This window comes from Dendropsophus ebraccatus, chromosome 7 (assembly GCF_027789765.1).
Source record: "Dendropsophus ebraccatus isolate aDenEbr1 chromosome 7, aDenEbr1.pat, whole genome shotgun sequence".
NCBI lineage: Eukaryota > Metazoa > Chordata > Amphibia > Anura > Hylidae > Dendropsophus > Dendropsophus ebraccatus.
The window spans coordinates 114,975,258-114,986,090 of NC_091460.1; the positions used below are offsets into that span (position 1 = coordinate 114,975,258).

At 46.5% G+C, this 10,833-nt stretch overlaps 1 long non-coding RNA gene across 1 annotated transcript in view; it reads right to left on the reverse strand.

Annotated features, from left to right (window-relative positions):
* Window positions 1-306: 306 nt before the first annotated feature.
* Window positions 307-10,833, reverse strand: part of LOC138796979 (uncharacterized) — a 12,343-nt gene continuing 1,816 nt past the window's right edge. The window contains exons 2-4 of the long non-coding RNA XR_011363870.1: window positions 7,813-7,921; window positions 6,540-6,619; window positions 307-1,196 (exon numbers count right to left, since the gene is read on the reverse strand). This is a non-coding gene — a long non-coding RNA (uncharacterized lncRNA). The remainder of the gene's footprint in view (window positions 1,197-6,539; window positions 6,620-7,812; window positions 7,922-10,833) is intronic.

Below are 10,833 nucleotides of genomic sequence, written 5' to 3' on the forward strand. Positions count from 1 at the left end.
AAAGTGTACTAAGTGTAAGTTCAAGTAGCAGTAAAACACAAACATGTGCAGTGTCCAAGTACAGGGTCCTGTTATACTGAAACGGTTGGTTGTCACCACAGTTTTGTTACTTTGTATTACTGACATTGCACTGCCTTGTTTTATGTGTGATGTTGCTTTGTAATATGGTGTTATGCTGCCATGTCCTGTCTAATGTTTACCAAGCTCAGTATAAGAAAGATACCAACACACATTGCTGCAGATGGTGTCAGTTTGCAGCAGAAGAACCAGCATTCAGACTTTATGGGAATAGTAAATTTTACTTCTAACGCACAGAAAAGATCATGTACAATATAATCAAAATGGTGTATAACAGGAGAGTAATTGACATGATATCCAGATAGTGACACGTACATTATGCAGGAGAAACGCTATGACTATTAACACTTACCACATGGAGCAATAAAGTTTATTTTGCACAGTTTTAGTGAAAGGTATCTATGTGCACCAGTTTGGAGCGTGAATCCATGCAGCACATGTGTAGAACAGCATAACAGAATTTTTTTAAAAAAGTGGGTGGGACTTCACAACAAAGGGAATGAACCATCAAGTGGCGTAAACTATAGTAGAAATATACTCTAGCTAGGAGCTGTAATAAATTTTTAGGACTGTCACTTTGACAGACAAAGAAGTGCTGGATTTATGAATAAATGTGAAAATATGTGTTGGGGACCCATTCCCAGGTTGGTTGGTATCTCTATTGCTGGGATAGGAGTTTAATATTTGTGAAAATAGACATTAGGAATAGACCTTACTTACCATTAGAGATGAGCACAACTAAAGCATGCTCGTATCTGTTTTTCATGGCTGTATCCATATTTACCCAGATTCCCACTCCTCTTCAGCCTCTGGTAATCAAATGGCGAACAATCAGACTCTAACATGCTCGAGTTGCGCTTATCTCTACTTACCACTCAACTTTACATGTTAAGCTATACATACATGTTTCTGTATATAGTGGTTTAGGGAGCCACCACCTATTTTATGAATATGTGGTTCCCATTTTATAGGTGACGTGATTGAACACACATATATTGTTGCCTGTATTTATACAGAAGGGTTTCCAGTCATTTAAAGAGCGCCAACAGGAAAGAACCTCGATCTCAAGATGAAGTGAAATTATTCTCCTCTGACAGGTTTTACTTTTCTTCCACCAGCTGAAATAAGGTAAAATGATGACATCAGTTGCATATAACATTGGCAAGAACATGTTTACCCATGTAGATGGTAATGTGTTTGCGTCTTTATTTTAAAGGGGTTATCCAGCGCTACAAAAAACATGGCCACTTTTCCCCCTACTGTTGTCTCCAGTTCAGGTGCGGTTTGCAATTAAGCTCCATTTACTTCAATGGAAGTGAGTTTCAAAACCCCACCCGAACTGGAGACAACAGTAGGGGGAAAGTGGCCATATTTTTGTAGCGCTGGATAACCCCTTTAACGTCAAAGACTAAGGGCCCTATTACACAAAGCGATAATCAGCAAAATCGGCCCAATTCGGCTGATTATCACTCTGTGTAACAGAGACAAGGATCAGCTGATGAAACGATTATTGGCTGATCGTTTCTTTGGGCCCTGACCTAAAATCATCGGCGGCCGACCACGTATCGCGTAATAGTGGTGTAATAGTGTAATAGTGATGCGAGGCCAACAGCTGACGATTCAACAGTTTACTTTACCTGTCCACTGTTTCATTCTCATTTTGACCACTGTCTGTAGTGGTCTAAGGGTTGCATAAAAGATCCAGCAATCCTTAGTGAGGCCCTACCTACCTGATGCTCAAGCAATGTAAAGGCTCTGTAAGCAAGTGCCGATCTAAGAGATCAGTACTCATTTACTATGGAGCATTGGTTTATGTAATATCTAGAAATCTTATCTAGGTCAGGATTTCTTTGCCATGGGTGACTTGTGTCCCATTTGCAAATAAACACACACATAGCTTCCAGCTGCAGCAAATAGAACTCCTACACAGCTCCCATACTGTATCTGTGGTGTCTTCATCAGTAAGAGTAGTCACTGGAAAAACATCTTTTATTCCGGCACGGGAGGCAGAGAGAGAGACGTGAGATAGTCATGTGGGCGGTGTCCGGGCTGTGACTAATCACGGCTCTCTGCCTGTCTGTGTGCTCTGCCAGGATGATTGACTGGCAGAGAGACACGTTAGTTGCCTCTTTGCATGTCAATCATATCTGTAGAGCACACTGACAGGCAGAGCCATGACTAGTCGCAGCCCAGACACCACAAACACGACTAGTTCACAGCTCTCCCCCTGCCTCGTGTGCAGGAAAATAAAAAAAGATGTTTTTCGAGTAGCTACATTTACTGATGAAGACACCACAGATTTAGTATGGGAGTTGTGTTGGAGATCTATTTGTTACAGCTTGGAGCTATAGCAGCGTGATCATGCTAAATGGTTGCCTTCAAGCGGGCTGGAAGAAGGTTCAAGGGAAATATACTGGAAGGCCAAAGGGGGGGGGGGGGGGGGGCAAAAATCATTATGGGCAAGGGGTAGGGCGACAATAAAAAAGACACTAAGCTTTCCTGTCCCCGCGTTGTGCCACATGACTGGGTTCCCATATCCCGCCAGGTGTCATCTTCTGGGTTCCGGATATGTCACGACTCGGCTGAAACTCGGCGTCACAAGTGTGTGGAATTTATCCAGCTCAGGCAATCAGTAATGGCAGAGGTGCCCCGACCCAGTCACTGACTGACTAAGCAGGGAATCAGTCAGGCGGGTTGTGATGTAGCCGTAGAAGAGCTAAGAAGACAGGCGGCTGGGGTCCGCGAGGGGTCTGTGGCGCTGTGCAGGTGAATATGATCTCTTTTTTAAGCTCCCCCACCTCCGGCCAGAAATAATTTTTTTGCCCCTCCCCCCCCAGACTTCACCTCTAAAGTGTCACTGTCTTTATAACGTTCATAATTTAAATTAACAGTAGATAAAGCACATTCTTGCCTTTCACCCCTCGAGAAAGGCGTGTTGCCGAAACGCACGTTGGGGCATACCGCATGGGCGTAGTGTGAACCAGCACTTTAGGTAATGCTTTACCAGTAGGGAATATTGTTATTTTTTTTAGATTGTCGACACATGTCGTTTTCATATTGCATATAGTCCAACTGGTTATGTAGAATACAGTGGTCCCTCAACATACAATAATAATTGGTTCCAGGACGACCATTGTGTGTTGAAACCATTGAATGTTGAGACCAAAACTCTATGGAAAACTGGAAATTGGTTCTAAATCCCCCAAAATGAGAAAAAATGAAACATTAAAGGAAAATAAGCAACTAACTAATATGGATAAAGCAAGCCCTTACATACAACTGTGAGAAAGAGCTACAAGAGATTCTAAATTTCTTTCTGTTTAGAGGACTGGAGCGTTTTCAGGGTTCTGTACAGATCACACAGGGTCCCAGAAAAATAAAATGAAGCCGCTCTCACCTGGTGCCCAAAGGAGCGACTCATCCTGGCCCAGGTACAGAACATGTAGTATCACACCGTACTGTAGGAAGGAGATACCAACCAGCCAACCAGTGCAGATACTTCACTAATACTGGGATTTTACCAGTAAAATAGCCACTCTCATTGGTCGATCAGCTATTTTTTTTTTTACATGTTTCGCAGATCTGGACTTTCTGTAGCACTGTATGTTGAGTCTGGTCTCAAGTTACAATGGTCCAGAAAGTATTATTGTATGTTGAAAATATTGTATCTTAAGGCCATTGTAAATTGAGGGATCACTGTATTTGGATTACTGGTGTTAGGCACCTTATTATTACCATCTATATATAGACTTTATGTCATTTCTGTCCCATAACCACATTATACGTTTTGTTCTTTTGGCCATGTGTCTGCAAGCAGCTGTTCTGATCCATCCATTGTTTTTACAATATGGTATTTTTGCTCATGATTAATAAAGATTCATTTTATTACATATCTTTTGGGTAGAGCATTTTGTTTTTGTTGGTGGTCTATATTGTTTTGCTGTAGTATAACCCTGTTTAGTCTCCCTGTAATTGTATCATATGCACTGGCTTTATCTATGTTGGAGGGGTTATTGGTTTAGCTATTACATATTAGTTGTGTAACTGTAACATGTAGTTGTGTAACATGTGTAACATGTAGTGATTTACATGTACAAAAAACAATTTTTATATCCTCACTCGTGTATCTAATTTATTGTGCCCTACCTTAAAAACTAACCTAGTAATAAGGGTGGAAAACTTTAAAAATACAGTAAGACCGTACTGCAGCACATTATTCATGGTTCTTTAGACTTTTCTTTTGTGGATTTCTGTTATTTGAAGTTTCACTTGGACTCTTCCCCTGTATGTTCATGAATGATTAACCTGCCTGTCATAGTCATTTATTAATTAACTTAGCTTCAGATGATCTAACATTTCTTTACTTACCTAATTTTTCTATGTGTATATGTATGCAGAAAATAGACACACTTTGGAAAATTATGTGAGAATTTTGCATTAAAATTCATCTGTGTAGCAGTCCTAAAGTGGTATTCCACTCAAACATAACTTTTGGTTTATTGCTGCCCATGGTGAGACTAACAATTCATTCCATACTTGTTATTATCTATTCAGTCTCCTTCCCCCAGTTCTGAGCTGCTGCTTTCTGCTGAAGACACAAAAATCTGTGTGTGAGCCTCTCTCTTCGTCTTTCACTCCTCCTCCCTCCCTCTCTTCTGGGACAGCTAATGTAAACAACTCACTGCATTACAAAGAAGCTACAATGCTGCAGATAAAGCCAGTCAAGCACTTGTTTACATCAGCCGTCTCAGAAGGGAAGGGGGAGGAGGGGGGCAGAGGGAACAGCTCACACATACTTTTTTGTGTCTTCAGCAGAAAGCAGCAGCTCAGAACTGGGGATAGAAGACTGAATAGATAATAAGTATGGAATGAATTGTTCGTCTAAACATGGGCAGCAACATGAAGGAAACAAAAATACAGTTCAGGTGGGGGGAACATGATAAAGAACACATATTTAACGTTCCCAGTGCCAGCACTTTGCACATCCTACTCCAGGGCTCCCAGCTCTTCAACGTCACAGCCCAGTTGATGAATACTCCACTCAGCCAGTCAATGACTGCGGTGGGACACCGCTGCAGTCACTGGTTGGCTGATGGGGCATCCATCAGCCAGGTCAGGCATTTCCCCCCAAGTTGTGACGTTATCAGAACCCAGGGGAAAATGCCTTCTGTTGCGGGTCCCAAACCTTTTGCGGGCACATGACAATTCGCAGGTAAGTAGTTGTGTAGCTGTTGCTTATTATGTTCCCCCCCTGCCAGCTGTCGATTTTTTTTTTTTAAATGCCGAACTTCTCCTTTAGGCTGGGTTCACACTACGTATATTTCAGTCAGTATTGTGGTCCTCATATTGCAACCAAAACCAGGAGTGGATTGAAAACACAGAAAGGCTCTGTTTCCACAATGTTGTAATTGAGTGGATGGCCGCCATTTAATGGCAAATATTTGCTGTTATTTTAAAACAACGGCTGTTATATTGAAATAATGGCCGTTATTTACTGTTATATGGCGGCCATCCACTCAATTTCAACATTGTGTGAACAGATCCTTTCTGTGTTTTTAATCCACTCCTGGTTTTGGTTGCAATATGAGGATCGCAATACTGACTGAAATATACGTAGTGTGAACCCAGCCTTAGGCTATGTTCACACTATGTATATGTCCGGCCGCATATTTTCGCGGCCGGACATATACGTGTTAAACTCCGGCCGGGGTTTTACGTAAGTTGCGGCCGGCTACGTACGGTCCGCGAACTTACGCCGTAGTCTACTTACGCTTCCCGAGCGCCCTACGTAGCGATCTGACAGCGGTCTTTTACTTGGAAATCTTCGGCTAGCCCCGGACACCCCACAGAACCTTTTGGATCGGCAAAGAAAAGTGCAAAAATGAAGAAATCACCACTACGTACGGGACCGCATGTAACGCTACGGGTGTAAGTTACGGCATTTTCGTCCTCAATCAATGGTCTGGTAAATTTTTTACGGCGCCGCGTACGATCCTGGCGTAGTGTGAACTGTGCAGCCGTAGATCGTATACTTTCCATTGTACGCAAACTACGTAAATCTCCGGCCGCTTATTCAAGGAACGCGCTACAACCAAAAACTTACATAGTGTGAACATAGCCTTAAGAAGGGTTTACATATGTTTTTCAATTCAGCACAGCTGCCATCAGAGGCCACATCAAAAGGCAACTATGACAAAGGGTCCATAGGCCCAGCACCCTACCTATAGTATTTTTCCCCTAATACCATAGGTTTGGTAAAAATGAAGTTTACTACCTCGGACTACGGAGTGAGCGTGTAATCTGTAGTCTGAAGTATTGATGAGCTGCTGCTTCATCTCCCTGTTTATTGATGGATAAACCTTCAAAGTAAAAAATTACCAGATAAAACATCTTAGGTTACTGGAAAGAATGCATTGCTTCCTGCAGGACATACAGCAGCTGATAAGTACTGGAAGACTTACCTTTTTAATCCTCAATCTTAATCCAGGTTTGATACAAATGTGGGTATTCTGCGCTCATTACTGTTGAATAGATGGTCGTCCTAAAACAAATAGGGGATGACAATAAATGGGTAATATTTAAAGGGGAACTCCGGATAAGAAAAACTTGTTTTCTATTAAAAGTACATCAAAGGGAATCTGTCAGCACCTTTTCAGCTTCTGAGGTGCTGACATTGTGAGGAAGGTGTGTGTGTGTTCGTGTGTGTATTACCTTTCTTTTTCTGGTAGCTGCTGTAATTTTTCCATAATCTGTTCTGTAACTTGCGGCACAAGTGCCAAACAGGAGTCTTGGTGCTGCGTTCGTGATGCACTTCGTCCCGCCTCCAACTATCTCCTCCTCCCAGCTTCACCTGAATATTCATTGGGGGCTGGCTGCGGCCTTCCTGGCGACGTTATCTGACGGCAAAGGCCCCATGCACACTTGTCAGTTCGCGCATACGCCCCGCTCTGTGCAGTACGTGCGCTCCCGACGAACAATTTGCACATGCGCCGTAAAGCATCAGAGCGGCGCAGGCGCACTGTGCGCATCAACTCTGGCCCTCAGCGATACCACGTCTGCGAATTGTTCGTCGGGAGCGTGCGCGCCGCACAGAGCCAGGCCGCATACGTGAACTGACAAGTGTGTGCGAGGTCTTTGCAGTCAGATGACGTCGCCAGGAAGGCCCCAATGAATATTCAGGTGAAGCTGGGAGGAGGGGGTAGTTGGAGGAGGGACGAAGTGCGGCACCAAGACTCCTCTTTGACACTTGTGCCGCAAGTTACAGAACAGATTATGGAAAAAGTACAGCAGCTACCAGAAAAAGAAAGGTAACACACACACACCTTCCTCACAATGTCAACACCTCAGAAGACGAAAAGGTGCTGACAGATTCCATTTAAAAGTTATATAGATGTGTCTATACAATGTATTACCGTATCTGTGCAGTTCTGCCAATGGTCATTGGGCCAAATGTGCCAAGTATTGTTATATGTACAAAATAACAGCCACCATATAAAGACCAATATTCTTCCAAAGCAGTGACCATAAAACACAGGTGTCAAACACCAGCCTTCCAGCTGTTACATCACTACAAATCCCATCATGCCTGGACAGATAAACCATGATGGGAATTGTATTTTTGCAACACCTGGAAGGATGGAGTGTGACACCCCTGATACAGAGGTAGATCCCAGCTGTATAAAGGTTCTGCAGACCTTATAAGTGATTATAGTGCAGTTACATCCTGTGACTCACAGTAGGCGTCTTCTCTGCAGGAAGAGACGTCCACTTTTCCTTTTCTTCTCCATCTGGCTCCGGCCATCATGAAGGCTTCTCTGGCCATGACTCCTCCTCTCCACGGGATCTGTCAGACAGACATTTTAGGCTTCATGCTCCAGCAACATCCTCATCAATACATCCCTCCATATAGAATAGCCTCCTGCTTCACACCTTTCCATATAGAATAGCCCCCCGTGCATCCCCCCATATATAGAATAGCCCCCCGTGCACCCCCCCATATAGAATGGCCCCCCTGCTGTGCATCCCCCCATATAGAATAGCTCCCACGTGCATCCCCCCATATAGAATAGCCCCCCTGCTGTGCTTCCCCCCATATAGAATGGCCCCCCCTGCATCCCCCCCATATAGAATAGCCCCCCTTGCATCCCCCCATATAGAATAGCCCCCCGTGCATTCCACCCCATATAGAATAGCCCCCCGTGCATTCCCCCCATATAGAATAGCCCCCCGTGCATTCCCCCCATATAGAATAGCCCCCCTGCATCCCCCTCCTATATAGAAAAGCCCCCTGCATCCCCCCAATATAGAATAGCCCCCCTGCATCCCCCCAATATAGAATTGCCCCCCGTGCATTCCCCCCCCATATAGAATAGTCCCCCTGCTGTGCATCCCCAATATAAAATAGCCCCCCTGCATCCCTCCAATATAGAATAGCCCCCCTTGCATCCCCCCAATATAGAATAGCCTCCCCTGCATCCCCCCAATATAGAATAGCCCCCCGTGCATTCCCCCCCATATAGAATAGCCCCCTGCTGTGCATCCCCCAATATAAAATAGCCCCCCTGCATCCCTCCAATATAGAATAGCCCCCCTTGCATCCCCCCAATATAGAATAGCCTCCCCTGCATCCCCCAATATAGAATAGCCCCCTGCATCCCCCAATATAGAAAAGCCCCCCTGCATCCCCCTAATATAGAATAGCCCCCCCTGCGTCCCCCCAATATAGAATAGCCCCCCCCTGCATCCCCCAATATAGAATAGCCCCCCTGCATCCCCCAATATAGAATAGCCTCCCCTGCTGTGCATCCCCCCAATATAGAATAGCCTCCCCTGCAGTGCATCCCCCCAATATAGAATAGCCTCCCCCTGCATCGCCCCAATATAGAATAGCCTCCCCCTGCATCGCCCCAATATAGAATAGCCTCCCCCTGCATCTCCCCAATATAGAATAGCCCCCTGCTGTGCATCCACATAAATCCCCCCCCCCCAATGGCCACATGTGAAGGGGTAATAAAAAAAAACCACACACATTCTCACCTGACAACTCGCTCCTGGCAGCTTCTTCCTCCCGGATCTTCGGTCACTGCACCTGCCTCCTGCTGCAGCGCGGCGGCGGCTCTCTCCTGCCAGGTCCTCAGTGGCGTGTCACGGAAGTGACGTCAGCCACTGGGGGCCTGGCAGAGGTTCCTGCAGACGTGCCTGCGCGCGGCACGTCTGCGACCCCGGGCCGGCCCTGACACCTTCCGGCTACGAAGACCGGACGGCCACAGGAGTGACTGGCAGGGCCGGGGGCCAATGGCTCCCTGGTTCTGTCAGTCAGAGCACGGCCGCTGCAGACTGTGAGCGTTCATCTTGAACGCTCACAGTTAAAGGGCCAGGTCACCGACCCTCTGCAGAGGCTGAATGAATAGCGCAGCAGCCGGCTGCGCTATTCTTGCAGCCACTGCTGAGGGTCGGTGCACATGGGGGCCAGGAGCGGCGGCCCCCGGACTGGTAATCCTGGCAGCCCAGCAGGCATTTGCCAGATTACCAATCCGGGCCTGATAGCCGGGGGACCTCTGTTACATACTATGCTGGATGACCTCTGTTACACACTATGCTGGATGACCTCTGTTACACACTATGCTGGATAGCCGGGGGATCTTTGTTACACACTATCCTGGATAGCCGGGGGACCTCTGTTACACACTATGCTGGATAGCCGGGTGACCTCTGTTACACACTATGCTGGATAGCCGGGTGACCTCTGTTACACACTATGCTGGATAGCCGGGGGACCTCTGTTACACACTATGCTGGATAGCCGGGGGACCTCTGTTACACACTATGCTGGATAGCCGGGGGACCTCTGTTACACACTATACTGGATAGCCGGGGGATCTCTGTTACACACTATGCTGGATAGCCAGGTGATCTCTGTTACACACTATGCTGGATAGCCGGGGGACCTCTGTTACACACTATGCTGGATAGCCGGGTGACCTCTGTTACACACTATGCTGGATAGCCGGGGGACCTCTGTTACACACTATGCTGGATAGCCGGGGGACCTCTGTTACACACTATGCTGGATAGCCGGGGGATCTCTGTTACACACTATCCTGGATAGCCGGGAGACTTCTGTTACACACTATGCTGGATAGCCGGGGGACCTCTGTTACACACTATGCTGGATAGCCGGGGGACCTCTGTTACACACTATGCTGGATAGCCGGGGGACCTCTGTTACACACTATGCTGGATAGCAGGGGGACCTCTGTTACACACTATCCTGGATAGCCGGGGGACCTCTGTTACACACTATGCTGGATAGCCGGGGGACCTCTGTTACACACTATGCTGGATAGCCGGGAGACCTCTGTTACACACTATACTGGATAGCCGAGGGACCTCTGTTACACACTATGCTGGATAGCCGGGGGACCTCTGTTACACACTATGCTGGATAGCCGGGGGACCTCTGTTACACACTATACTGGATAGCCGGGGGATCTCTGTTACACACTATGCTGGATAGCCAGGTGATCTCTGTTACACACTATGCTGGATAGCCGGGGGACCTCTGTTACACACTATGCTGGATAGCCGGGTGACCTCTGTTACACACTATGCTGGATAGCCGGGGGACCTCTGTTACACACTATGCTGGATAGCCGGGGGACCTCTGTTACACACTATGCTGGATAGCCGGGGGACCTCTGTTACACACTATACTGGATAGCCGGGGGATCTCTGTTACACACTATGCTGGATAGC